Source organism: Anoplopoma fimbria, chromosome 24, assembly GCF_027596085.1.
Source record: "Anoplopoma fimbria isolate UVic2021 breed Golden Eagle Sablefish chromosome 24, Afim_UVic_2022, whole genome shotgun sequence".
NCBI lineage: Eukaryota > Metazoa > Chordata > Actinopteri > Perciformes > Anoplopomatidae > Anoplopoma > Anoplopoma fimbria.
In genome coordinates this window covers 11,714,027-11,735,370 of record NC_072472.1, presented here as the reverse complement: position 1 = coordinate 11,735,370, position 21,344 = coordinate 11,714,027, and the positions used below count along the sequence as shown (strand labels likewise).

General features: G+C 41.9%; 1 protein-coding gene and 58 non-coding genes across 59 annotated transcripts in view; 1 reads left to right on the top strand and 58 right to left on the bottom strand.

The window, feature by feature from the left end:
* Nucleotides 1-21,344, top strand: part of LOC129114035 (cilia- and flagella-associated protein 54-like) — an 87,150-nt gene that overhangs the window by 20,940 nt on the left and 44,866 nt on the right. The gene's annotated exons all lie outside the window — the stretch shown is intronic.
* Nucleotides 496-568, bottom strand: trnar-acg (transfer RNA arginine (anticodon ACG)). The gene has a single exon. It is a non-coding gene; the product is annotated as a tRNA-Arg (tRNA).
* On the bottom strand, nucleotides 793-864 carry trnah-gug (transfer RNA histidin (anticodon GUG)). The gene has a single exon. It is a non-coding gene; the product is annotated as a tRNA-His (tRNA).
* On the bottom strand, nucleotides 1,225-1,297 carry trnar-acg (transfer RNA arginine (anticodon ACG)). The gene has a single exon. It is a non-coding gene; the product is annotated as a tRNA-Arg (tRNA).
* trnah-gug (transfer RNA histidin (anticodon GUG)) lies at nucleotides 1,522-1,593 on the bottom strand. The gene has a single exon. It is a non-coding gene; the product is annotated as a tRNA-His (tRNA).
* trnar-acg (transfer RNA arginine (anticodon ACG)) lies at nucleotides 1,954-2,026 on the bottom strand. The gene has a single exon. It is a non-coding gene; the product is annotated as a tRNA-Arg (tRNA).
* Nucleotides 2,250-2,321, bottom strand: trnah-gug (transfer RNA histidin (anticodon GUG)). The gene has a single exon. It is a non-coding gene; the product is annotated as a tRNA-His (tRNA).
* trnar-acg (transfer RNA arginine (anticodon ACG)) lies at nucleotides 2,681-2,753 on the bottom strand. Its single transcript has one exon. It is a non-coding gene; the product is annotated as a tRNA-Arg (tRNA).
* On the bottom strand, nucleotides 2,978-3,049 carry trnah-gug (transfer RNA histidin (anticodon GUG)). The gene has a single exon. It is a non-coding gene; the product is annotated as a tRNA-His (tRNA).
* trnar-acg (transfer RNA arginine (anticodon ACG)) lies at nucleotides 3,405-3,477 on the bottom strand. Its single transcript has one exon. It is a non-coding gene; the product is annotated as a tRNA-Arg (tRNA).
* trnah-gug (transfer RNA histidin (anticodon GUG)) lies at nucleotides 3,701-3,772 on the bottom strand. Its single transcript has one exon. It is a non-coding gene; the product is annotated as a tRNA-His (tRNA).
* On the bottom strand, nucleotides 4,133-4,205 carry trnar-acg (transfer RNA arginine (anticodon ACG)). The gene has a single exon. It is a non-coding gene; the product is annotated as a tRNA-Arg (tRNA).
* trnah-gug (transfer RNA histidin (anticodon GUG)) lies at nucleotides 4,429-4,500 on the bottom strand. The gene has a single exon. It is a non-coding gene; the product is annotated as a tRNA-His (tRNA).
* trnar-acg (transfer RNA arginine (anticodon ACG)) lies at nucleotides 4,860-4,932 on the bottom strand. The gene has a single exon. It is a non-coding gene; the product is annotated as a tRNA-Arg (tRNA).
* On the bottom strand, nucleotides 5,157-5,228 carry trnah-gug (transfer RNA histidin (anticodon GUG)). Its single transcript has one exon. It is a non-coding gene; the product is annotated as a tRNA-His (tRNA).
* On the bottom strand, nucleotides 5,582-5,654 carry trnar-acg (transfer RNA arginine (anticodon ACG)). The gene has a single exon. It is a non-coding gene; the product is annotated as a tRNA-Arg (tRNA).
* trnah-gug (transfer RNA histidin (anticodon GUG)) lies at nucleotides 5,879-5,950 on the bottom strand. Its single transcript has one exon. It is a non-coding gene; the product is annotated as a tRNA-His (tRNA).
* On the bottom strand, nucleotides 6,310-6,382 carry trnar-acg (transfer RNA arginine (anticodon ACG)). The gene has a single exon. It is a non-coding gene; the product is annotated as a tRNA-Arg (tRNA).
* On the bottom strand, nucleotides 6,614-6,685 carry trnah-gug (transfer RNA histidin (anticodon GUG)). The gene has a single exon. It is a non-coding gene; the product is annotated as a tRNA-His (tRNA).
* On the bottom strand, nucleotides 7,039-7,111 carry trnar-acg (transfer RNA arginine (anticodon ACG)). Its single transcript has one exon. It is a non-coding gene; the product is annotated as a tRNA-Arg (tRNA).
* trnah-gug (transfer RNA histidin (anticodon GUG)) lies at nucleotides 7,336-7,407 on the bottom strand. The gene has a single exon. It is a non-coding gene; the product is annotated as a tRNA-His (tRNA).
* On the bottom strand, nucleotides 7,768-7,840 carry trnar-acg (transfer RNA arginine (anticodon ACG)). The gene has a single exon. It is a non-coding gene; the product is annotated as a tRNA-Arg (tRNA).
* On the bottom strand, nucleotides 8,065-8,136 carry trnah-gug (transfer RNA histidin (anticodon GUG)). The gene has a single exon. It is a non-coding gene; the product is annotated as a tRNA-His (tRNA).
* On the bottom strand, nucleotides 8,491-8,563 carry trnar-acg (transfer RNA arginine (anticodon ACG)). Its single transcript has one exon. It is a non-coding gene; the product is annotated as a tRNA-Arg (tRNA).
* On the bottom strand, nucleotides 8,788-8,859 carry trnah-gug (transfer RNA histidin (anticodon GUG)). The gene has a single exon. It is a non-coding gene; the product is annotated as a tRNA-His (tRNA).
* trnar-acg (transfer RNA arginine (anticodon ACG)) lies at nucleotides 9,221-9,293 on the bottom strand. Its single transcript has one exon. It is a non-coding gene; the product is annotated as a tRNA-Arg (tRNA).
* Nucleotides 9,518-9,589, bottom strand: trnah-gug (transfer RNA histidin (anticodon GUG)). Its single transcript has one exon. It is a non-coding gene; the product is annotated as a tRNA-His (tRNA).
* Nucleotides 9,944-10,016, bottom strand: trnar-acg (transfer RNA arginine (anticodon ACG)). Its single transcript has one exon. It is a non-coding gene; the product is annotated as a tRNA-Arg (tRNA).
* trnah-gug (transfer RNA histidin (anticodon GUG)) lies at nucleotides 10,241-10,312 on the bottom strand. Its single transcript has one exon. It is a non-coding gene; the product is annotated as a tRNA-His (tRNA).
* On the bottom strand, nucleotides 10,672-10,744 carry trnar-acg (transfer RNA arginine (anticodon ACG)). Its single transcript has one exon. It is a non-coding gene; the product is annotated as a tRNA-Arg (tRNA).
* trnah-gug (transfer RNA histidin (anticodon GUG)) lies at nucleotides 10,969-11,040 on the bottom strand. The gene has a single exon. It is a non-coding gene; the product is annotated as a tRNA-His (tRNA).
* trnar-acg (transfer RNA arginine (anticodon ACG)) lies at nucleotides 11,395-11,467 on the bottom strand. Its single transcript has one exon. It is a non-coding gene; the product is annotated as a tRNA-Arg (tRNA).
* Nucleotides 11,692-11,763, bottom strand: trnah-gug (transfer RNA histidin (anticodon GUG)). The gene has a single exon. It is a non-coding gene; the product is annotated as a tRNA-His (tRNA).
* On the bottom strand, nucleotides 12,124-12,196 carry trnar-acg (transfer RNA arginine (anticodon ACG)). The gene has a single exon. It is a non-coding gene; the product is annotated as a tRNA-Arg (tRNA).
* On the bottom strand, nucleotides 12,421-12,492 carry trnah-gug (transfer RNA histidin (anticodon GUG)). Its single transcript has one exon. It is a non-coding gene; the product is annotated as a tRNA-His (tRNA).
* trnar-acg (transfer RNA arginine (anticodon ACG)) lies at nucleotides 12,847-12,919 on the bottom strand. Its single transcript has one exon. It is a non-coding gene; the product is annotated as a tRNA-Arg (tRNA).
* On the bottom strand, nucleotides 13,144-13,215 carry trnah-gug (transfer RNA histidin (anticodon GUG)). The gene has a single exon. It is a non-coding gene; the product is annotated as a tRNA-His (tRNA).
* Nucleotides 13,569-13,641, bottom strand: trnar-acg (transfer RNA arginine (anticodon ACG)). Its single transcript has one exon. It is a non-coding gene; the product is annotated as a tRNA-Arg (tRNA).
* Nucleotides 13,866-13,937, bottom strand: trnah-gug (transfer RNA histidin (anticodon GUG)). The gene has a single exon. It is a non-coding gene; the product is annotated as a tRNA-His (tRNA).
* Nucleotides 14,299-14,371, bottom strand: trnar-acg (transfer RNA arginine (anticodon ACG)). Its single transcript has one exon. It is a non-coding gene; the product is annotated as a tRNA-Arg (tRNA).
* trnah-gug (transfer RNA histidin (anticodon GUG)) lies at nucleotides 14,596-14,667 on the bottom strand. The gene has a single exon. It is a non-coding gene; the product is annotated as a tRNA-His (tRNA).
* Nucleotides 15,028-15,100, bottom strand: trnar-acg (transfer RNA arginine (anticodon ACG)). Its single transcript has one exon. It is a non-coding gene; the product is annotated as a tRNA-Arg (tRNA).
* On the bottom strand, nucleotides 15,325-15,396 carry trnah-gug (transfer RNA histidin (anticodon GUG)). The gene has a single exon. It is a non-coding gene; the product is annotated as a tRNA-His (tRNA).
* On the bottom strand, nucleotides 15,751-15,823 carry trnar-acg (transfer RNA arginine (anticodon ACG)). Its single transcript has one exon. It is a non-coding gene; the product is annotated as a tRNA-Arg (tRNA).
* On the bottom strand, nucleotides 16,048-16,119 carry trnah-gug (transfer RNA histidin (anticodon GUG)). Its single transcript has one exon. It is a non-coding gene; the product is annotated as a tRNA-His (tRNA).
* Nucleotides 16,479-16,551, bottom strand: trnar-acg (transfer RNA arginine (anticodon ACG)). The gene has a single exon. It is a non-coding gene; the product is annotated as a tRNA-Arg (tRNA).
* trnah-gug (transfer RNA histidin (anticodon GUG)) lies at nucleotides 16,774-16,845 on the bottom strand. Its single transcript has one exon. It is a non-coding gene; the product is annotated as a tRNA-His (tRNA).
* Nucleotides 17,200-17,272, bottom strand: trnar-acg (transfer RNA arginine (anticodon ACG)). The gene has a single exon. It is a non-coding gene; the product is annotated as a tRNA-Arg (tRNA).
* On the bottom strand, nucleotides 17,497-17,568 carry trnah-gug (transfer RNA histidin (anticodon GUG)). Its single transcript has one exon. It is a non-coding gene; the product is annotated as a tRNA-His (tRNA).
* On the bottom strand, nucleotides 17,929-18,001 carry trnar-acg (transfer RNA arginine (anticodon ACG)). Its single transcript has one exon. It is a non-coding gene; the product is annotated as a tRNA-Arg (tRNA).
* trnah-gug (transfer RNA histidin (anticodon GUG)) lies at nucleotides 18,226-18,297 on the bottom strand. The gene has a single exon. It is a non-coding gene; the product is annotated as a tRNA-His (tRNA).
* On the bottom strand, nucleotides 18,652-18,724 carry trnar-acg (transfer RNA arginine (anticodon ACG)). The gene has a single exon. It is a non-coding gene; the product is annotated as a tRNA-Arg (tRNA).
* trnah-gug (transfer RNA histidin (anticodon GUG)) lies at nucleotides 18,949-19,020 on the bottom strand. The gene has a single exon. It is a non-coding gene; the product is annotated as a tRNA-His (tRNA).
* On the bottom strand, nucleotides 19,381-19,453 carry trnar-acg (transfer RNA arginine (anticodon ACG)). Its single transcript has one exon. It is a non-coding gene; the product is annotated as a tRNA-Arg (tRNA).
* Nucleotides 19,678-19,749, bottom strand: trnah-gug (transfer RNA histidin (anticodon GUG)). Its single transcript has one exon. It is a non-coding gene; the product is annotated as a tRNA-His (tRNA).
* trnar-acg (transfer RNA arginine (anticodon ACG)) lies at nucleotides 20,104-20,176 on the bottom strand. The gene has a single exon. It is a non-coding gene; the product is annotated as a tRNA-Arg (tRNA).
* On the bottom strand, nucleotides 20,401-20,472 carry trnah-gug (transfer RNA histidin (anticodon GUG)). The gene has a single exon. It is a non-coding gene; the product is annotated as a tRNA-His (tRNA).
* trnar-acg (transfer RNA arginine (anticodon ACG)) lies at nucleotides 20,834-20,906 on the bottom strand. Its single transcript has one exon. It is a non-coding gene; the product is annotated as a tRNA-Arg (tRNA).
* On the bottom strand, nucleotides 21,131-21,202 carry trnah-gug (transfer RNA histidin (anticodon GUG)). The gene has a single exon. It is a non-coding gene; the product is annotated as a tRNA-His (tRNA).

The window sequence follows — 21,344 nt, the reverse complement described above, 5'->3', positions numbered from 1 at the left end:
CATTTTGCCAGCTTGTTCTTATGATGTGTCTACCCATGTGGAAAACACTGGTACAATTAATGGTGTAGTCGGGAAAAATTGAGCTTCAGGCAGAAAAAATGGCTTAAGCTGTCAAGTTTCAAACTATGTGAAATGAGACACATGCAGGAATACATTACAACAGCAAGAGCTACAAACAGGTAGCACTCATCAGTTCTGCCGTGACCCGGATTCGAACCGGGTTGCTGCGACCACAACGAGTACTAACCACTATACGATCCGGCCACTTGGTGGATGGGGTGCCTCTTGTTGTCATGGAGCTCTTAATGTCAAACCTCCTAATATTGTTTTAGTATTGGTTACCTAAATGATGTGTGACAAATGGCTGATCCACGAGTGGTTTTCTGGTCCATTGCTCAGCCCTGAAGATTGATAGTCAGCCGCGTTTATATACAGAGTTTGTAGGGCAATAACTTTTTACCAATAGTCAAATGACATACAAGTTAAAGTGTCGTACGAGCTAGCCAGGAGTCGAACCTAGAATCTTCTGATCCGTAGTCAGACGCGTTATCCATTGCGCCACTAGCCCTACATGTGATGCACTGTGGGAAATCGCTCATTTTGCCAGCTTGTTCTTATGACGTGTCTACCCATGTGGAAAACACTGGTACAATTAATTGCGTAGTCGGGAAAAATTGAGCTTCAGGCAGAAAAATTGGCTTAAGCTGTCAAGTTTCAAACTATGTGAAATGAGACACATGCTGGAATACATTACAACAGCAAAAGCTACAAAAAGGTAGCACTCATCAATTCTGCCGTGACCCGGATTCGAACCGGGGTTGCTGCGACCACAACGCAGAGTACTAACCACTATACGATCACGGCCGCTTGGTGGATGGGGTGCCTCTTGTTGTCATGGACCTCTGAATGTCCAACCTACTAATGTTGTTTTAGTATTGGTTACCTAAATGATGTGTGACAAATGACTGTTCCACGAGTGGTTTTCTGGTGCTGCTGATTCTGTCATTCATACCAGTTGACTTTTTTTTCCATCTAGAAGTTAAAGAATTTTACTAGTGACAGTGAACAAGACTAAAATCAACTAAACCATTTGTTAATCAGCAAGCTGAAAGGCTTTTCACCAATTATTTGGCTTTTCCAGATGTAAATCTACTTATATACAGAGTTTGTAGGGCAATACCTTTTTTGCCAATAGTCAAATGACATACAAGTTAAAATATCGTACGAGCTAGCCAGGAGTCGAACCTAGAATCTTCTGATCCGTAGTCAGACGCGTTATCCATTGCGCCACTAGCCCTACATGTGATGCACTGTGGGAAATCGCTCATTTTGCCAGCTTGTTCTTATGATGTGTCTACCCATGTGGAAAACACTGGTACAATTAATTGTGTAGTCGGGAAAAATTGAGCTTCAGGCAGAAAAATTGGCTTAAGCTGTCAAGTTTCAAACTATGTGAAATGAGACACATGCAGGAATACATTACAACAGCAAAAGCTACAAAAAGGTAGCACTCATCAATTCTGCCGTGACCCGGATTCGAACCGGGGTTGCTGCGACCACAACGCAGAGTACTAACCACTATACGATCACGGCCACTTGGTGGATGGGGTGCCTCTTGTTGTCATGGACCTCTGAATGTCCAACCTACTAATATTGTTTTAGTATTGGTTACCTAAATGATGTGTGACAAATGACTGTTCCACGAGTGGTTTTCTGGTGCTGCTGATTCTGTCATTCATACCAGTTGACTTTTTTTTCCATCTAGAAGTTAAAGAATTTTACTAGTGACAGTGAACAAGACTAAAATCAACTAAACCATTTGTTAATCAGCAAGCTGAAAGGCTTTTCACCAATTATTTGGCTTTTCCAGATGTAAATCTACTTATATACAGAGTTTGTAGGGCAATACCTTTTTTGCCAATAGTCAAATGACATACAAGTTAAAATATCGTACGAGCTAGCCAGGAGTCGAACCTAGAATCTTCTGATCCGTAGTCAGACGCGTTATCCATTGCGCCACTAGCCCTACATGTGATGCACTGTGGGAAATCGCTCATTTTGCCAGCTTGTTCTTATGACGTGTCTACCCATGTGGAAAACACTGGTACAATTAATTGTGTAGTCGGGAAAAATTGAGCTTCAGGCAGAAAAAATGGCTTAAGCTGTCAAGTTTCAAACTATGTGAAATGAGACACATGCTGGAATACATTACAACAGCAAAAGCTACAAAAGGTAGCACTCATCAATTCTGCCGTGACCCGGATTCGAACCGGGGTTGCTGCGACCACAACGCAGAGTACTAACCACTATACGATCACGGCCGCTTGGTGGATGGGGTGCCTCTTGTTGTCATGGACCTCTGAATGTCCAACCTACTAATGTTGTTTTAGTATTGGTTACCTAAATGATGTGTGACAAATGACTGTTCCACGAGTGGTTTTCTGGTGCTGCTGATTCTGTCATTCATACCAGTTGACTTTTTTTCCATCTAGAAGTTAAAGAATTTTACTAGTGACAGTGAACAAGACTAAAATCAACTAAACCATTTGTTAATCAGCAAGCTGAAAGGCTTTTCACCAATTATTTGGCTTTTCCAGATGTAAATCTACTTATATACAGAGTTTGTAGGGCAATACCTTTTTTGCCAATAGTCAAATGACATACAAGTTAAAATATCGTACGAGCTAGCCAGGAGTCGAACCTAGAATCTTCTGATCCGTAGTCAGACGCGTTATCCATTGCGCCACTAGCCCTACATGTGATGCACTGTGGGAAATCGCTCATTTTGCCAGCTTGTTCTTATGATGTGTCTACCCATGTGGAAAACACTGGTACAATTAATGGTGTAGTCGGGAAAAATTGAGCTTCAGGCAGAAAAAATGGCTTAAGCTGTCAAGTTTCAAACTATGTGAAATGAGACACATGCAGGAATACATTACAACAGCCAGAGCTACAAACAGGTAGCACTCATCAGTTCTGCCGTGACCCGGATTCGAACCGGGGTTGCTGCGACCACAACGCAGAGTACTAACCACTATACGATCACGGCCACTTGGTGGATGGGGTGCCTCTTGTTGTCATGGAGCTCTTAATGTCAAACCTCCTAATATTGTTTTAGTATTGGTTACCTAAATGATGTGTGACAAATGGCTGATCCACGAGTGGTTTTCTGGTGCTTCTGATTCTGTCATTCATTAACAGTTTTTTTTATTTTTTTATTCTACAAGTTAAAAAAGTTTACTAGCTGGCCAAAAAGTGCAATGTAGATGGTTCTGATCAGTAGCCAGATACGTTAACCATTGCTCAGCCCTGAAGATTGATAGTCAGCCGCGTTTATATACAGAGTTTGTAGGGCAATAACTTTTTTACCAATAGTCAAATGACATACAAGTTAAAGTGTCGTACGAGCTAGCCAGGAGTCGAACCTAGAATCTTCTGATCCGTAGTCAGACGCGTTATCCATTGCGCCACTAGCCCTACATGTGATGCACTGTGGGAAATCGCTCATTTTGCCAGCTTGTTCTTATGACGTGTCTACCCATGTGGAAAACACTGGTACAATTAATTGCGTAGTCGGGAAAAATTGAGCTTCAGGCAGAAAAATTGGCTTAAGCTGTCAAGTTTCAAACTATGTGAAATGAGACACATGCTGGAATACATTACAACAGCAAAAGCTACAAAAGGTAGCACTCATCAATTCTGCCGTGACCCGGATTCGAACCGGGGTTGCTGCGACCACAACGCAGAGTACTAACCACTATACGATCACGGCCGCTTGGTGGATGGGGTGCCTCTTGTTGTCATGGACCTCTGAATGTCCAACCTACTAATGTTGTTTTAGTATTGGTTACCTAAATGATGTGTGACAAATGACTGTTCCACGAGTGGTTTTCTGGTGCTGCTGATTCTGTCATTCATACCAGTTGACTTTTTTTTCCATCTAGAAGTTAAAGAATTTTACTAGTGACAGTGAACAAGACTAAAATCAACTAAACCATTTGTTAATCAGCAAGCTGAAAGGCTTTTCACCAATTATTTGGCTTTTCCAGATGTAAATCTACTTATATACAGAGTTTGTAGGGCAATACCTTTTTTGCCAATAGTCAAATGACATACAAGTTAAAATATCGTACGAGCTAGCCAGGAGTCGAACCTAGAATCTTCTGATCCGTAGTCAGACGCGTTATCCATTGCGCCACTAGCCCTACATGTGATGCACTGTGGGAAATCGCTCATTTTGCCAGCTTGTTCTTATGATGTGTCTACCCATGTGGAAAACACTGGTACAATTAATGGTGTAGTCGGGAAAAATTGAGCTTCAGGCAGAAAAAATGGCTTAAGCTGTCAAGTTTCAAACTATGTGAAATGAGACACATGCAGGAATACATTACAACAGCAAAAGCTACAAAAGGTAGCACTCATCAATTCTGCCGTGACCCGGATTCGAACCGGGGTTGCTGCGACCACAACGCAGAGTACTAACCACTATACGATCACGGCCGCTTGGTGGATGGGGTGCCTCTTGTTGTCATGGACCTCTGAATGTCCAACCTACTAATGTTGTTTTAGTATTGGTTACCTAAATGATGTGTGACAAATGACTGTTCCACGAGTGGTTTTCTGGTGCTGCTGATTCTGTCATTCATACCAGTTGACTTTTTTTCCATCTAGAAGTTAAAGAATTTTACTAGTGACAGTGAACAAGACTAAAATCAACTAAACCATTTGTTAATCAGCAAGCTGAAAGGCTTTTCACCAATTATTTGGCTTTTCCAGATGTAAATCTACTTATATACAGAGTTTGTAGGGCAATACCTTTTTTGCCAATAGTCAAATGACATACAAGTTAAAATATCGTACGAGCTAGCCAGGAGTCGAACCTAGAATCTTCTGATCCGTAGTCAGACGCGTTATCCATTGCGCCACTAGCCCTACATGTGATGCACTGTGGGAAATCGCTCATTTTGCCAGCTTGTTCTTATGATGTGTCTACCCATGTGGAAAACACTGGTACAATTAATGGTGTAGTCGGGAAAAATTGAGCTTCAGGCAGAAAAAATGGCTTAAGCTGTCAAGTTTCAAACTATGTGAAATGAGACACATGCAGGAATACATTACAACAGCCAGAGCTACAAACAGGTAGCACTCATCAGTTCTGCCGTGACCCGGATTCGAACCGGGGTTGCTGCGACCACAACGCAGAGTACTAACCACTATACGATCACGGCCACTTGGTGGATGGGGTGCCTCTTGTTGTCATGGAGCTCTTAATGTCAAACCTCCTAATATTGTTTTAGTATTGGTTACCTAAATGATGTGTGACAAATGGCTGATCCACGAGTGGTTTTCTGGTGCTTCTGATTCTGTCATTCATTAACAGTTTTTTTTATTTTTTTATTCTACAAGTTAAAAAAGTTTACTAGCTGGCCAAAAGTGCAATGTAGATGGTTCTGATCAGTAGCCAGATACGTTAACCATTGCTCAGCCCTGAAGATTGATAGTCAGCCGCGTTTATATACAGAGTTTGTAGGGCAATAACTTTTTACCAATAGTCAAATGACATACAAGTTAAAGTGTCGTACGAGCTAGCCAGGAGTCGAACCTAGAATCTTCTGATCCGTAGTCAGACGCGTTATCCATTGCGCCACTAGCCCTACATGTGATGCACTGTGGGAAATCGCTCATTTTGCCAGCTTGTTCTTATGACGTGTCTACCCATGTGGAAAACACTGGTACAATTAATGGTGTAGTCGGGAAAAATTGAGCTTCAGGCAGAAAAAATGGCTTAAGCTGTCAAGTTTCAAACTATGTGAAATGAGACACATGCAGGAATACATTACAACAGCAAAAGCTACAAAAAGGTAGCACCCATCAATTCTGCCGTGACCCGGATTCGAACCGGGGTTGCTGCGACCACAACGCAGAGTACTAACCACTATACGATCACGGCCGCTTGGTGGATGGGGTGCCTCTTGTTGTCATGGACCTCTGAATGTCCAACCTACTAATGTTGTTTTAGTATTGGTTACCTAAATGATGTGTGACAAATGACTGTTCCACGAGTGGTTTTCTGGTGCTGCTGATTCTGTCATTCATACCAGTTGACTTTTTTTCCATCTAGAAGTTAAAGAATTTTACTAGTGACAGTGAACAAGACTAAAATCAACTAAACCATTTGTTAATGAGCAAGCTGAAAGGCTTTTCACCAATTATTTGGCTTTTCCAGATGTAAATCTACTTATATACAGAGTTTGTAGGGCAATACCTTTTTTGCCAATAGTCAAATGACATACAAGTTAAAATATCGTACGAGCTAGCCAGGAGTCGAACCTAGAATCTTCTGATCCGTAGTCAGACGCGTTATCCATTGCGCCACTAGCCCTACATGTGATGCACTGTGGGAAATCGCTCATTTTGCCAGCTTGTTCTTATGATGTGTCTACCCATGTGGAAAACACTGGTACAATTAATGGTGTAGTCGGGAAAAATTGAGCTTCAGGCAGAAAAAATGGCTTAAGCTGTCAAGTTTCAAACTATGTGGCCGCTGAAATGAGACACATGCAGGAATACATTACAACAGCCAGAGCTACAAACAGGTAGCACTCATCAGTTCTGCCGTGACCCGGATTCGAACCGGGGTTGCTGCGACCACAACGCAGAGTACTAACCACTATACGATCACGGCCACTTGGTGGATGGGGTGCCTCTTGTTGTCATGGAGCTCTTAATGTCAAACCTCCTAATATTGTTTTAGTATTGGTTACCTAAATGATGTGTGACAAATGGCTGATCCACGAGTGGTTTTCTGGTGCTTCTGATTCTGTCATTCATTAACAGTTTTTTTATTTTTTTATTCTACAAGTTAAAAAAGTTTACTAGCTGGCCAAAAGTGCAATGTAGATGGTTCTGATCAGTAGCCAGATACGTTAACCATTGCTCAGCCCTGAAGATTGATAGTCAGCCGCGTTTATATACAGAGTTTGTAGGGCAATAACTTTTTTACCAATAGTCAAATGACATACAAGTTAAAGTGTCGTACGAGCTAGCCAGGAGTCGAACCTAGAATCTTCTGATCCGTAGTCAGACGCGTTATCCATTGCGCCACTAGCCCTACATGTGATGCACTGTGGGAAATCGCTCATTTTGCCAGCTTGTTCTTATGACGTGTCTACCCATGTGGAAAACACTGGTACAATTAATGGTGTAGTCGGGAAAAATTGAGCTTCAGGCAGAAAAAATGGCTTAAGCTGTCAAGTTTCAAACTATGTGAAATGAGACACATGCAGGAATACATTACAACAGCCAGAGCTACAAACAGGTAGCACTCATCAGTTCTGCCGTGACCCGGATTCGAACCGGGGTTGCTGCGACCACAACGCAGAGTACTAACCACTATACGATCACGGCCGCTTGGTGGATGGGGTGCCTCTTGTTGTCATGGACCTCTGAATGTCCAACCTACTAATGTTGTTTTAGTATTGGTTACCTAAATGATGTGTGACAAATGACTGTTCCACGAGTGGTTTTCTGGTGCTGCTGATTCTGTCATTCATACCAGTTGACTTTTTTTTCCATCTAGAAGTTAAAGAATTTTACTAGTGACAGTGAACAAGACTAAAATCAACTAAACCATTTGTTAATGAGCAAGCTGAAAGGCTTTTCACCAATTATTTGGCTTTTCCAGATGTAAATCTACTTATATACAGAGTTTGTAGGGCAATACCTTTTTTGCCAATAGTCAAATGACATACAAGTTAAAATATCGTACGAGCTAGCCAGGAGTCGAACCTAGAATCTTCTGATCCGTAGTCAGACGCGTTATCCATTGCGCCACTAGCCCTACATGTGATGCACTGTGGGAAATCGCTCATTTTGCCAGCTTGTTCTTATGATGTGTCTACCCATGTGGAAAACACTGGTACAATTAATGGTGTAGTCGGGAAAAATTGAGCTTCAGGCAGAAAAAATGGCTTAAGCTGTCAAGTTTCAAACTATGTGAAATGAGACACATGCAGGAATACATTACAACAGCCAGAGCTACAAACAGGTAGCACTCATCAGTTCTGCCGTGACCCGGATTCGAACCGGGGTTGCTGCGACCACAACGCAGAGTACTAACCACTATACGATCACGGCCACTTGGTGGATGGGGTGCCTCTTGTTGTCATGGAGCTCTTAATGTCAAACCTCCTAATATTGTTTTAGTATTGGTTACCTAAATGATGTGTGACAAATGGCTGATCCACGAGTGGTTTTCTGGTGCTTCTGATTCTGTCATTCATTAACAGTTTTTTTTATTTTTTTATTCTACAAGTTAAAAAAGTTTACTAGCTGGCCAAAAGTGCAATGTAGATGGTTCTGATCAGTAGCCAGATACGTTAACCATTGCTCAGCCCTGAAGATTGATAGTCAGCCGCGTTTATATACAGAGTTTGTAGGGCAATAACTTTTTTACCAATAGTCAAATGACATACAAGTTAAAGTGTCGTACGAGCTAGCCAGGAGTCGAACCTAGAATCTTCTGATCCGTAGTCAGACGCGTTATCCATTGCGCCACTAGCCCTACATGTGATGCACTGTGGGAAATCGCTCATTTTGCCAGCTTGTTCTTATGACGTGTCTACCCATGTGGAAAACACTGGTACAATTAATTGTGTAGTCGGGAAAAATTGAGCTTCAGGCAGAAAAATTGGCTTAAGCTGTCAAGTTTCAAACTATGTGAAATGAGACACATGCTGGAATACATTACAACAGCAAAAGCTACAAAAAGGTAGCACTCATCAATTCTGCCGTGACCCGGATTCGAACCGGGGTTGCTGCGACCACAACGCAGAGTACTAACCACTATACGATCACGGCCGCTTGGTGGATGGGGTGCCTCTTGTTGTCATGGACCTCTGAATGTCCAACCTACTAATGTTGTTTTAGTATTGGTTACCTAAATGATGTGTGACAAATGACTGTTCCACGAGTGGTTTTCTGGTGCTGCTGATTCTGTCATTCATACCAGTTGACTTTTTTTTTTTATCTAGAAGTTAAAGAATTTTACTAGTGACAGTGAACAAGACTAAAATCAACTAAACCATTTGTTAATCAGCAAGCTGAAAGGCTTTTCACCAATTATTTGGCTTTTCCAGATGTAAATCTACTTATATACAGAGTTTGTAGGGCAATACCTTTTTTGCCAATAGTCAAATGACATACAAGTTAAAATATCGTACGAGCTAGCCAGGAGTCGAACCTAGAATCTTCTGATCCGTAGTCAGACGCGTTATCCATTGCGCCACTAGCCCTACATGTGATGCACTGTGGGAAATCGCTCATTTTGCCAGCTTGTTCTTATGATGTGTCTACCCATGTGGAAAACACTGGTACAATTAATGGTGTAGTCGGGAAAAATTGAGCTTCAGGCAGAAAAAATGGCTTAAGCTGTCAAGTTTCAAACTATGTGAAATGAGACACATGCAGGAATACATTACAACAGCCAGAGCTACAAACAGGTAGCACTCATCAGTTCTGCCGTGACCCGGATTCGAACCGGGGTTGCTGCGACCACAACGCAGAGTACTAACCACTATACGATCACGGCCACTTGGTGGATGGGGTGCCTCTTGTTGTCATGGAGCTCTTAATGTCAAACCTCCTAATATTGTTTTAGTATTGGTTACCTAAATGATGTGTGACAAATGGCTGATCCACGAGTGGTTTTCTGGTGCTTCTGATTCTGTCATTCATTAACAGTTTTTTTTATTTTTTTATTCTACAAGTTAAAAAAGTTTACTAGCTGGCCAAAAGTGCAATGTAGATGGTTCTGATCAGTAGCCAGATACGTTAACCATTGCTCAGCCCTGAAGATTGATAGTCAGCCGCGTTTATATACAGAGTTTGTAGGGCAATAACTTTTTTACCAATAGTCAAATGACATACAAGTTAAAGTGTCGTACGAGCTAGCCAGGAGTCGAACCTAGAATCTTCTGATCCGTAGTCAGACGCGTTATCCATTGCGCCACTAGCCCTACATGTGATGCACTGTGGGAAATCGCTCATTTTGCCAGCTTGTTCTTATGACGTGTCTACCCATGTGGAAAACACTGGTACAATTAATTGTGTAGTCGGGAAAAATTGAGCTTCAGGCAGAAAAATTGGCTTAAGCTGTCAAGTTTCAAACTATGTGAAATGAGACACATGCTGGAATACATTACAACAGCAAAAGCTACAAAAAGGTAGCACTCATCAATTCTGCCGTGACCCGGATTCGAACCGGGGTTGCTGCGACCACAACGCAGAGTACTAACCACTATACGATCACGGCCGCTTGGTGGATGGGGTGCCTCTTGTTGTCATGGACCTCTGAATGTCCAACCTACTAATGTTGTTTTAGTATTGGTTACCTAAATGATGTGTGACAAATGACTGTTCCACGAGTGGTTTTCTGGTGCTGCTGATTCTGTCATTCATACCAGTTGACTTTTTTTTTATCTAGAAGTTAAAGAATTTTACTAGTGACAGTGAACAAGACTAAAATCAACTAAACCATTTGTTAATCAGCAAGCTGAAAGGCTTTTCACCAATTATTTGGCTTTTCCAGATGTAAATCTACTTATATACAGAGTTTGTAGGGCAATACCTTTTTTGCCAATAGTCAAATGACATACAAGTTAAAATATCGTACGAGCTAGCCAGGAGTCGAACCTAGAATCTTCTGATCCGTAGTCAGACGCGTTATCCATTGCGCCACTAGCCCTACATGTGATGCACTGTGGGAAATCGCTCATTTTGCCAGCTTGTTCTTATGATGTGTCTACCCATGTGGAAAACACTGGTACAATTAATGGTGTAGTCGGGAAAAATTGAGCTTCAGGCAGAAAAAATGGCTTAAGCTGTCAAGTTTCAAACTATGTGAAATGAGACACATGCAGGAATACATTACAACAGCCAGAGCTACAAACAGGTAGCACTCATCAGTTCTGCCGTGACCCGGATTCGAACCGGGGTTGCTGCGACCACAACGCAGAGTACTAACCACTATACGATCACGGCCACTTGGTGGATGGGGTGCCTCTTGTTGTCATGGAGCTCTTAATGTCAAACCTCCTAATATTGTTTTAGTATTGGTTACCTAAATGATGTGTGACAAATGGCTGATCCACGAGTGGTTTTCTGGTGCTTCTGATTCTGTCATTCATTAACAGTTTTTTTTATTTTTTTATTCTACAAGTTAAAAAAGTTTACTAGCTGGCCAAAAGTGCAATGTAGATGGTTCTGATCAGTAGCCAGATACGTTAACCATTGCTCAGCCCTGAAGATTGATAGTCAGCCGCGTTTATATACAGAGTTTGTAGGGCAATAACTTTTTTACCAATAGTCAAATGACATACAAGTTAAAGTGTCGTACGAGCTAGCCAGGAGTCGAACCTAGAATCTTCTGATCCGTAGTCAGACGCGTTATCCATTGCGCCACTAGCCCTACATGTGATGCACTGTGGGAAATCGCTCATTTTGCCAGCTTGTTCTTATGACGTGTCTACCCATGTGGAAAACACTGGTACAATTAATGGTGTAGTCGGGAAAAATTGAGCTTCAGGCAGAAAAAATGGCTTAAGCTGTCAAGTTTCAAACTATGTGAAATGAGACACATGCAGGAATACATTACAACAGCAAAAGCTACAAAAAGGTAGCACTCATCAATTCTGCCGTGACCCGGATTCGAACCGGGGTTGCTGCGACCACAACGCAGAGTACTAACCACTATACGATCACGGCCGCTTGGTGGATGGGGTGCCTCTTGTTGTCATGGACCTCTGAATGTCCAACCTACTAATGTTGTTTTAGTATTGGTTACCTAAATGATGTGTGACAAATGACTGTTCCACGAGTGGTTTTCTGGTGCTGCTGATTCTGTCATTCATACCAGTTGACTTTTTTTTCCATCTAGAAGTTAAAGAATTTTACTAGTGACAGTGAACAAGACTAAAATCAACTAAACCATTTGTTAATCAGCAAGCTGAAAGGCTTTTCACCAATTATTTGGCTTTTCCAGATGTAAATCTACTTATATACAGAGTTTGTAGGGCAATACCTTTTTTGCCAATAGTCAAATGACATACAAGTTAAAATATCGTACGAGCTAGCCAGGAGTCGAACCTAGAATCTTCTGATCCGTAGTCAGACGCGTTATCCATTGCGCCACTAGCCCTACATGTGATGCACTGTGGGAAATCGCTCATTTTGCCAGCTTGTTCTTATGATGTGTCTACCCATGTGGAAAACACTGGTACAATTAATGGTGTAGTCGGGAAAAATTGAGCTTCAGGCAGAAAAAATGGCTTAAGCTGTCAAGTTTCAAACTATGTGAAATGAGACACATGCAGGAATACATTACAACAGCCAGAGCTACAAACAGGTAGCACTCATCAGTTCTGCCGTGACCCGGATTCGAACCGGGGTTGCTGCGACCACAACGCAGAGTACTAACCACTATACGATCACGGCCACTTGGTGGATGGGGTGCCTCTTGTTGTCATGGAGCTCTTAATGTCAAACCTCCTAATATTGTTTTAGTATTGGTTACCTAAATGATGTGTGACAAATGGCTGATCCACGAGTGGTTTTCTGGTGCTTCTGATTCTGTCATTCATTAACAGTTTTTTTTATTTTTTTATTCTACAAGTTAAAAAAGTTTACTAGCTGGCCAAAAGTGCAATGTAGATGGTTCTGATCAGTAGCCAGATACGTTAACCATTGCTCAGCCCTGAAGATTGATAGTCAGCCGCGTTTATATACAGAGTTTGTAGGGCAATAACTTTTTTACCAATAGTCAAATGACATACAAGTTAAAGTGTCGTACGAGCTAGCCAGGAGTCGAACCTAGAATCTTCTGATCCGTAGTCAGACGCGTTATCCATTGCGCCACTAGCCCTACATGTGATGCACTGTGGGAAATCGCTCATTTTGCCAGCTTGTTCTTATGACGTGTCTACCCATGTGGAAAACACTGGTACAATTAATGGTGTAGTCGGGAAAAATTGAGCTTCAGGCAGAAAAAATGGCTTAAGCTGTCAAGTTTCAAACTATGTGAAATGAGACACATGCAGGAATACATTACAACAGCCAGAGCTACAAACAGGTAGCACTCATCAGTTCTGCCGTGACCCGGATTCGAACCGGGGTTGCTGCGACCACAACGCAGAGTACTAACCACTATACGATCACGGCCACTTGGTGGATGGGGTGCCTCTTGTTGTCATGGAGCTCTTAATGTCAAACCTCCTAATATTGTTTTAGTATTGGTTACCTAAATGATGTGTGACAAATGGCTGATCCACGAGTGGTTTTCTGGTGCTTCTGATTCTGTCATTCATTAACAGTTTTTTTTATTTTTTTATTCTACAAGTTAAAAATTTTACTAGCTGGCCAAAAGTGCAATGTAGATGGTTCTGATCAGTAGCCAGATACGTTAACCATTGCTCAGCCCTGAAGATTGATAGTCAGCCGCGTTTATATACAGAGTTTGTAGGGCAATAACTTTTTTACCAATAGTCAAATGACATACAAGTTAAAGTGTCGTACGAGCTAGCCAGGAGTCGAACCTAGAATCTTCTGATCCGTAGTCAGACGCGTTATCCATTGCGCCACTAGCCCTACATGTGATGCACTGTGGGAAATCGCTCATTTTGCCAGCTTGTTCTTATGACGTGTCTACCCATGTGGAAAACACTGGTACAATTAATGGTGTAGTCGGGAAAAATTGAGCTTCAGGCAGAAAAAATGGCTTAAGCTGTCAAGTTTCAAACTATGTGAAATGAGACACATGCTGGAATACATTACAACAGCAAAAGCTACAAAAAGGTAGCACTCATCAATTCTGCCGTGACCCGGATTCGAACCGGGGTTGCTGCGACCACAACGCAGAGTACTAACCACTATACGATCACGGCCGCTTGGTGGATGGGGTGCCTCTTGTTGTCATGGACCTCTGAATGTCCAACCTACTAATGTTGTTTTAGTATTGGTTACCTAAATGATGTGTGACAAATGACTGTTCCACGAGTGGTTTTCTGGTGCTGCTGATTCTGTCATTCATACCAGTTGACTTTTTTTTTTTATCTAGAAGTTAAAGAATTTTACTAGTGACAGTGAACAAGACTAAAATCAACTAAACCATTTGTTAATCAGCAAGCTGAAAGGCTTTTCACCAATTATTTGGCTTTTCCAGATGTAAATCTACTTATATACAGAGTTTGTAGGGCAATACCTTTTTTGCCAATAGTCAAATGACATACAAGTTAAAATATCGTACGAGCTAGCCAGGAGTCGAACCTAGAATCTTCTGATCCGTAGTCAGACGCGTTATCCATTGCGCCACTAGCCCTACATGTGATGCACTGTGGGAAATCGCTCATTTTGCCAGCTTGTTCTTATGATGTGTCTACCCATGTGGAAAACACTGGTACAATTAATGGTGTAGTCGGGAAAAATTGAGCTTCAGGCAGAAAAATTGGCTTAAGCTGTCAAGTTTCAAACTATGTGAAATGAGACACATGCAGGAATACATTACAACAGCAAAAGCTACAAAAAGGTAGCACTCATCAATTCTGCCGTGACCCGGATTCGAACCGGGGTTGCTGCGACCACAACGCAGAGTACTAACCACTATACGATCACGGCCACTTGGTGGATGGGGTGCCTCTTGTTGTCATGGAGCTCTGAATGTCCAACCTACTAATGTTGTTTTAGTATTGGTTACCTCAATGATGTGTGACAAATGACTGTTCCACGAGTGGTTTTCTGGTGCTGCTGATTCTGTCATTCATACCAGTTGACTTTTTTTTCCATCTAGAAGTTAAAGAATTTTACTAGTGACAGTGAACAAGACTAAAATCAACTAAACCATTTGTTAATCAGCAAGCTGAAAGGCTTTTCACCAATTATTTGGCTTTTCCAGATGTAAATCTACTTATATACAGAGTTTGTAGGGCAATAACTTTTTTGCCAATAGTCAAATGACATACAAGTTAAAATATCGTACGAGCTAGCCAGGAGTCGAACCTAGAATCTTCTGATCCGTAGTCAGACGCGTTATCCATTGCGCCACTAGCCCTACATGTGATGCACTGTGGGAAATCGCTCATTTTGCCAGCTTGTTCTTATGATGTGTCTACCCATGTGGAAAACACTGGTACAATTAATGGTGTAGTCGGGAAAAATTGAGCTTCAGGCAGAAAAAATGGCTTAAGCTGTCAAGTTTCAAACTATGTGAAATGAGACACATGCAGGAATACATTACAACAGCCAGAGCTACAAACAGGTAGCACTCATCAGTTCTGCCGTGACCCGGATTCGAACCGGGGTTGCTGCGACCACAACGCAGAGTACTAACCACTATACGATCACGGCCACTTGGTGGATGGGGTGCCTCTTGTTGTCATGGAGCTCTTAATGTCAAACCTCCTAATATTGTTTTAGTATTGGTTACCTAAATGATGTGTGACAAATGGCTGATCCACGAGTGGTTTTCTGGTGCTTCTGATTCTGTCATTCATTAACAGTTTTTTTTATTTTTTTATTCTACAAGTTAAAAAAGTTTACTAGCTGGCCAAAAGTGCAATGTAGATGGTTCTGATCAGTAGCCAGATACGTTAACCATTGCTCAGCCCTGAAGATTGATAGTCAGCCGCGTTTATATACAGAGTTTGTAGGGCAATAACTTTTTTACCAATAGTCAAATGACATACAAGTTAAAGTGTCGTACGAGCTAGCCAGGAGTCGAACCTAGAATCTTCTGATCCGTAGTCAGACGCGTTATCCATTGCGCCACTAGCCCTACATGTGATGCACTGTGGGAAATCGCTCATTTTGCCAGCTTGTTCTTATGACGTGTCTACCCATGTGGAAAACACTGGTACAATTAATTGTGTAGTCGGGAAAAATTGAGCTTCAGGCAGAAAAATTGGCTTAAGCTGTCAAGTTTCAAACTATGTGAAATGAGACACATGCTGGAATACATTACAACAGCAAAAGCTACAAAAAGGTAGCACTCATCAATTCTGCCGTGACCCGGATTCGAACCGGGGTTGCTGCGACCACAACGCAGAGTACTAACCACTATACGATCACGGCCGCTTGGTGGATGGGGTGCCTCTTGTTGTCATGGACCTCTGAATGTCCAACCTACTAATGTTGTTTTAGTATTGGTTACCTAAATGATGTGTGACAAATGACTGTTCCACGAGTGGTTTTCTGGTGCTGCTGATTCTGTCATTCATACCAGTTGACTTTTTTTCCATCTAGAAGTTAAAGAATTTTACTAGTGACAGTGAACAAGACTAAAATCAACTAAACCATTTGTTAATCAGCAAGCTGAAAGGCTTTTCACCAATTATTTGGCTTTTCCAGATGTAAATCTACTTATATACAGAGTTTGTAGGGCAATACCTTTTTTGCCAATAGTCAAATGACATACAAGTTAAAATATCGTACGAGCTAGCCAGGAGTCGAACCTAGAATCTTCTGATCCGTAGTCAGACGCGTTATCCATTGCGCCACTAGCCCTACATGTGATGCACTGTGGGAAATCGCTCATTTTGCCAGCTTGTTCTTATGATGTGTCTACCCATGTGGAAAACACTGGTACAATTAATGGTGTAGTGGAAAAATTGAGCTTCAGGCAGAAAAAATGGCTTAAGCTGTCAAGTTTCAAACTATGTGAAATGAGACACATGCAGGAATACATTACAACAGCCAGAGCTACAAACAGGTAGCACTCATCAGTTCTGCCGTGACCCGGATTCGAACCGGGGTTGCTGCGACCACAACGCAGAGTACTAACCACTATACGATCACGGCCACTTGGTGGATGGGGTGCCTCTTGTTGTCATGGAGCTCTTAATGTCAAACCTCCTAATATTGTTTTAGTATTGGTTACCTAAATGATGTGTGACAAATGGCTGATCCACGAGTGGTTTTCTGGTGCTTCTGATTCTGTCATTCATTAACAGTTTTTTTTATTTTTTTATTCTACAAGTTAAAAAAGTTTACTAGCTGGCCAAAAGTGCAATGTAGATGGTTCTGATCAGTAGCCAGATACGTTAACCATTGCTCAGCCCTGAAGATTGATAGTCAGCCGCGTTTATATACAGAGTTTGTAGGGCAATAACTTTTTTACCAATAGTCAAATGACATACAAGTTAAAGTGTCGTACGAGCTAGCCAGGAGTCGAACCTAGAATCTTCTGATCCGTAGTCAGACGCGTTATCCATTGCGCCACTAGCCCTACATGTGATGCACTGTGGGAAATCGCTCATTTTGCCAGCTTGTTCTTATGACGTGTCTACCCATGTGGAAAACACTGGTACAATTAATTGCGTAGTCGGGAAAAATTGAGCTTCAGGCAGAAAAATTGGCTTAAGCTGTCAAGTTTCAAACTATGTGAAATGAGACACATGCTGGAATACATTACAACAGCAAAAGCTACAAAAAGGTAGCACTCATCAATTCTGCCGTGACCCGGATTCGAACCGGGGTTGCTGCGACCACAACGCAGAGTACTAACCACTATACGATCACGGCCGCTTGGTGGATGGGGTGCCTCTTGTTGTCATGGACCTCTGAATGTCCAACCTACTAATGTTGTTTTAGTATTGGTTACCTAAATGATGTGTGACAAATGACTGTTCCACGAGTGGTTTTCTGGTGCTGCTGATTCTGTCATTCATACCAGTTGACTTTTTTTTCCATCTAGAAGTTAAAGAATTTTACTAGTGACAGTGAACAAGACTAAAATCAACTAAACCATTTGTTAATCAGCAAGCTGAAAGGCTTTTCACCAATTATTTGGCTTTTCCAGATGTAAATCTACTTATATACAGAGTTTGTAGGGCAATACCTTTTTTGCCAATAGTCAAATGACATACAAGTTAAAATATCGTACGAGCTAGCCAGGAGTCGAACCTAGAATCTTCTGATCCGTAGTCAGACGCGTTATCCATTGCGCCACTAGCCCTACATGTGATGCACTGTGGGAAATCGCTCATTTTGCCAGCTTGTTCTTATGATGTGTCTACCCATGTGGAAAACACTGGTACAATTAATGGTGTAGTCGGGAAAAATTGAGCTTCAGGCAGAAAAAATGGCTTAAGCTGTCAAGTTTCAAACTATGTGAAATGAGACACATGCAGGAATACATTACAACAGCCAGAGCTACAAACAGGTAGCACTCATCAGTTCTGCCGTGACCCGGATTCGAACCGGGGTTGCTGCGACCACAACGCAGAGTACTAACCACTATACGATCACGGCCACTTGGTGGATGGGGTGCCTCTTGTTGTCATGGAGCTCTTAATGTCAAACCTCCTAATATTGTTTTAGTATTGGTTACCTAAATGATGTGTGACAAATGGCTGATCCACGAGTGGTTTTCTGGTGCTTCTGATTCTGTCATTCATTAACAGTTTTTTTTATTTTTTTATTCTACAAGTTAAAAAAGTTTACTAGCTGGCCAAAAGTGCAATGTAGATGGTTCTGATCAGTAGCCAGATACGTTAACCATTGCTCAGCCCTGAAGATTGATAGTCAGCCGCGTTTATATACAGAGTTTGTAGGGCAATAACTTTTTTACCAATAGTCAAATGACATACAAGTTAAAGTGTCGTACGAGCTAGCCAGGAGTCGAACCTAGAATCTTCTGATCCGTAGTCAGACGCGTTATCCATTGCGCCACTAGCCCTACATGTGATGCACTGTGGGAAATCGCTCATTTTGCCAGCTTGTTCTTATGACGTGTCTACCCATGTGGAAAACACTGGTACAATTAATTGCGTAGTCGGGAAAAATTGAGCTTCAGGCAGAAAAATTGGCTTAAGCTGTCAAGTTTCAAACTATGTGAAATGAGACACATGCTGGAATACATTACAACAGCAAAAGCTACAAAAAGGTAGCACTCATCAATTCTGCCGTGACCCGGATTCGAACCGGGGTTGCTGCGACCACAACGCAGAGTACTAACCACTATACGATCACGGCCGCTTGGTGGATGGGGTGCCTCTTGTTGTCATGGACCTCTGAATGTCCAACCTACTAATGTTGTTTTAGTATTGGTTACCTAAATGATGTGTGACAAATGACTGTTCCACGAGTGGTTTTCTGGTGCTGCTGATTCTGTCATTCATACCAGTTGACTTTTTTTTCCATCTAGAAGTTAAAGAATTTTACTAGTGACAGTGAACAAGACTAAAATCAACTAAACCATTTGTTAATCAGCAAGCTGAAAGGCTTTTCACCAATTATTTGGCTTTTCCAGATGTAAATCTACTTATATACAGAGTTTGTAGGGCAATACCTTTTTTGCCAATAGTCAAATGACATACAAGTTAAAATATCGTACGAGCTAGCCAGGAGTCGAACCTAGAATCTTCTGATCCGTAGTCAGACGCGTTATCCATTGCGCCACTAGCCCTACATGTGATGCACTGTGGGAAATCGCTCATTTTGCCAGCTTGTTCTTATGATGTGTCTACCCATGTGGAAAACACTGGTACAATTAATGGTGTAGTCGGGAAAAATTGAGCTTCAGGCAGAAAAAATGGCTTAAGCTGTCAAGTTTCAAACTATGTGAAATGAGACACATGCAGGAATACATTACAACAGCCAGAGCTACAAACAGGTAGCACTCATCAGTTCTGCCGTGACCCGGATTCGAACCGGGGTTGCTGCGACCACAACGCAGAGTACTAACCACTATACGATCACGGCCACTTGGTGGATGGGGTGCCTCTTGTTGTCATGGAGCTCTTAATGTCAAACCTCCTAATATTGTTTTAGTATTGGTTACCTAAATGATGTGTGACAAATGGCTGATCCACGAGTGGTTTTCTGGTGCTTCTGATTCTGTCATTCATTAACAGTTTTTTTTATTTTTTTATTCTACAAGTTAAAAAAGTTTACTAGCTGGCCAAAAGTTCAATGTAGATGGTTCTGATCAGTAGCCAGATACGTTAACCATTGCTCAGCCCTGAAGATTGATAGTCAGCCGCGTTTATATACAGAGTTTGTAGGGCAATAACTTTTTTACCAATAGTCAAATGACATACAAGTTAAAGTGTCGTACGAGCTAGCCAGGAGTCGAACCTAGAATCTTCTGATCCGTAGTCAGACGCGTTATCCATTGCGCCACTAGCCCTACATGTGATGCACTGTGGGAAATCGCTCATTTTGCCAGCTTGTTCTTATGACGTGTCTACCCATGTGGAAAACACTGGTACAATTAATTGCGTAGTCGGGAAAAATTGAGCTTCAGGCAGAAAAATTGGCTTAAGCTGTCAAGTTTCAAACTATGTGAAATGAGACACATGCTGGAATACATTACAACAGCAAAAGCTACAAAAAGGTAGCACTCATCAATTCTGCCGTGACCCGGATTCGAACCGGGGTTGCTGCGACCACAACGCAGAGTACTAACCACTATACGATCACGGCCGCTTGGTGGATGGGGTGCCTCTTGTTGTCATGGACCTCTGAATGTCCAACCTACTAATGTTGTTTTAGTATTGGTTACCTAAATGATGTGTGACAAATGACTGTTCCACGAGTGGTTTTCTGGTGCTGCTGATTCTGTCATTCATACCAGTTGACTTTTTTTTTCCATCTAGAAGTTAAAGAATTTTACTAGTGACAGTGAACAAGACTAAAATCAACTAAACCATTTGTTAATCAGCAAGCTGAAAGGCTTTTCACCAATTATTTGGCTTTTCCAGATGTAAATCTACTTATATACAGAGTTTGTAGGGCAATACCTTTTTTGCCAATAGTCAAATGACATACAAGTTAAAATATCGTACGAGCTAGCCAGGAGTCGAACCTAGAATCTTCTGATCCGTAGTCAGACGCGTTATCCATTGCGCCACTAGCCCTACATGTGATGCACTGTGGGAAATCGCTCATTTTGCCAGCTTGTTCTTATGATGTGTCTACCCATGTGGAAAACACTGGTACAATTAATGGTGTAGTCGGGAAAAATTGAGCTTCAGGCAGAAAAAATGGCTTAAGCTGTCAAGTTTCAAACTATGTGAAATGAGACACATGCAGGAATACATTACAACAGCCAGAGCTACAAACAGGTAGCACTCATCAGTTCTGCCGTGACCCGGATTCGAACCGGGGTTGCTGCGACCACAACGCAGAGTACTAACCACTATACGATCACGGCCACTTGGTGGATGGGGTGCCTCTTGTTGTCATGGAGCTCTTAATGTCAAACCTCCTAATATTGTTTTAGTATTGGTTACCTAAATGATGTGTGACAAATGGCTGATCCACGAGTGGTTTTCTGGTGCTTCTGATTCTGTCAT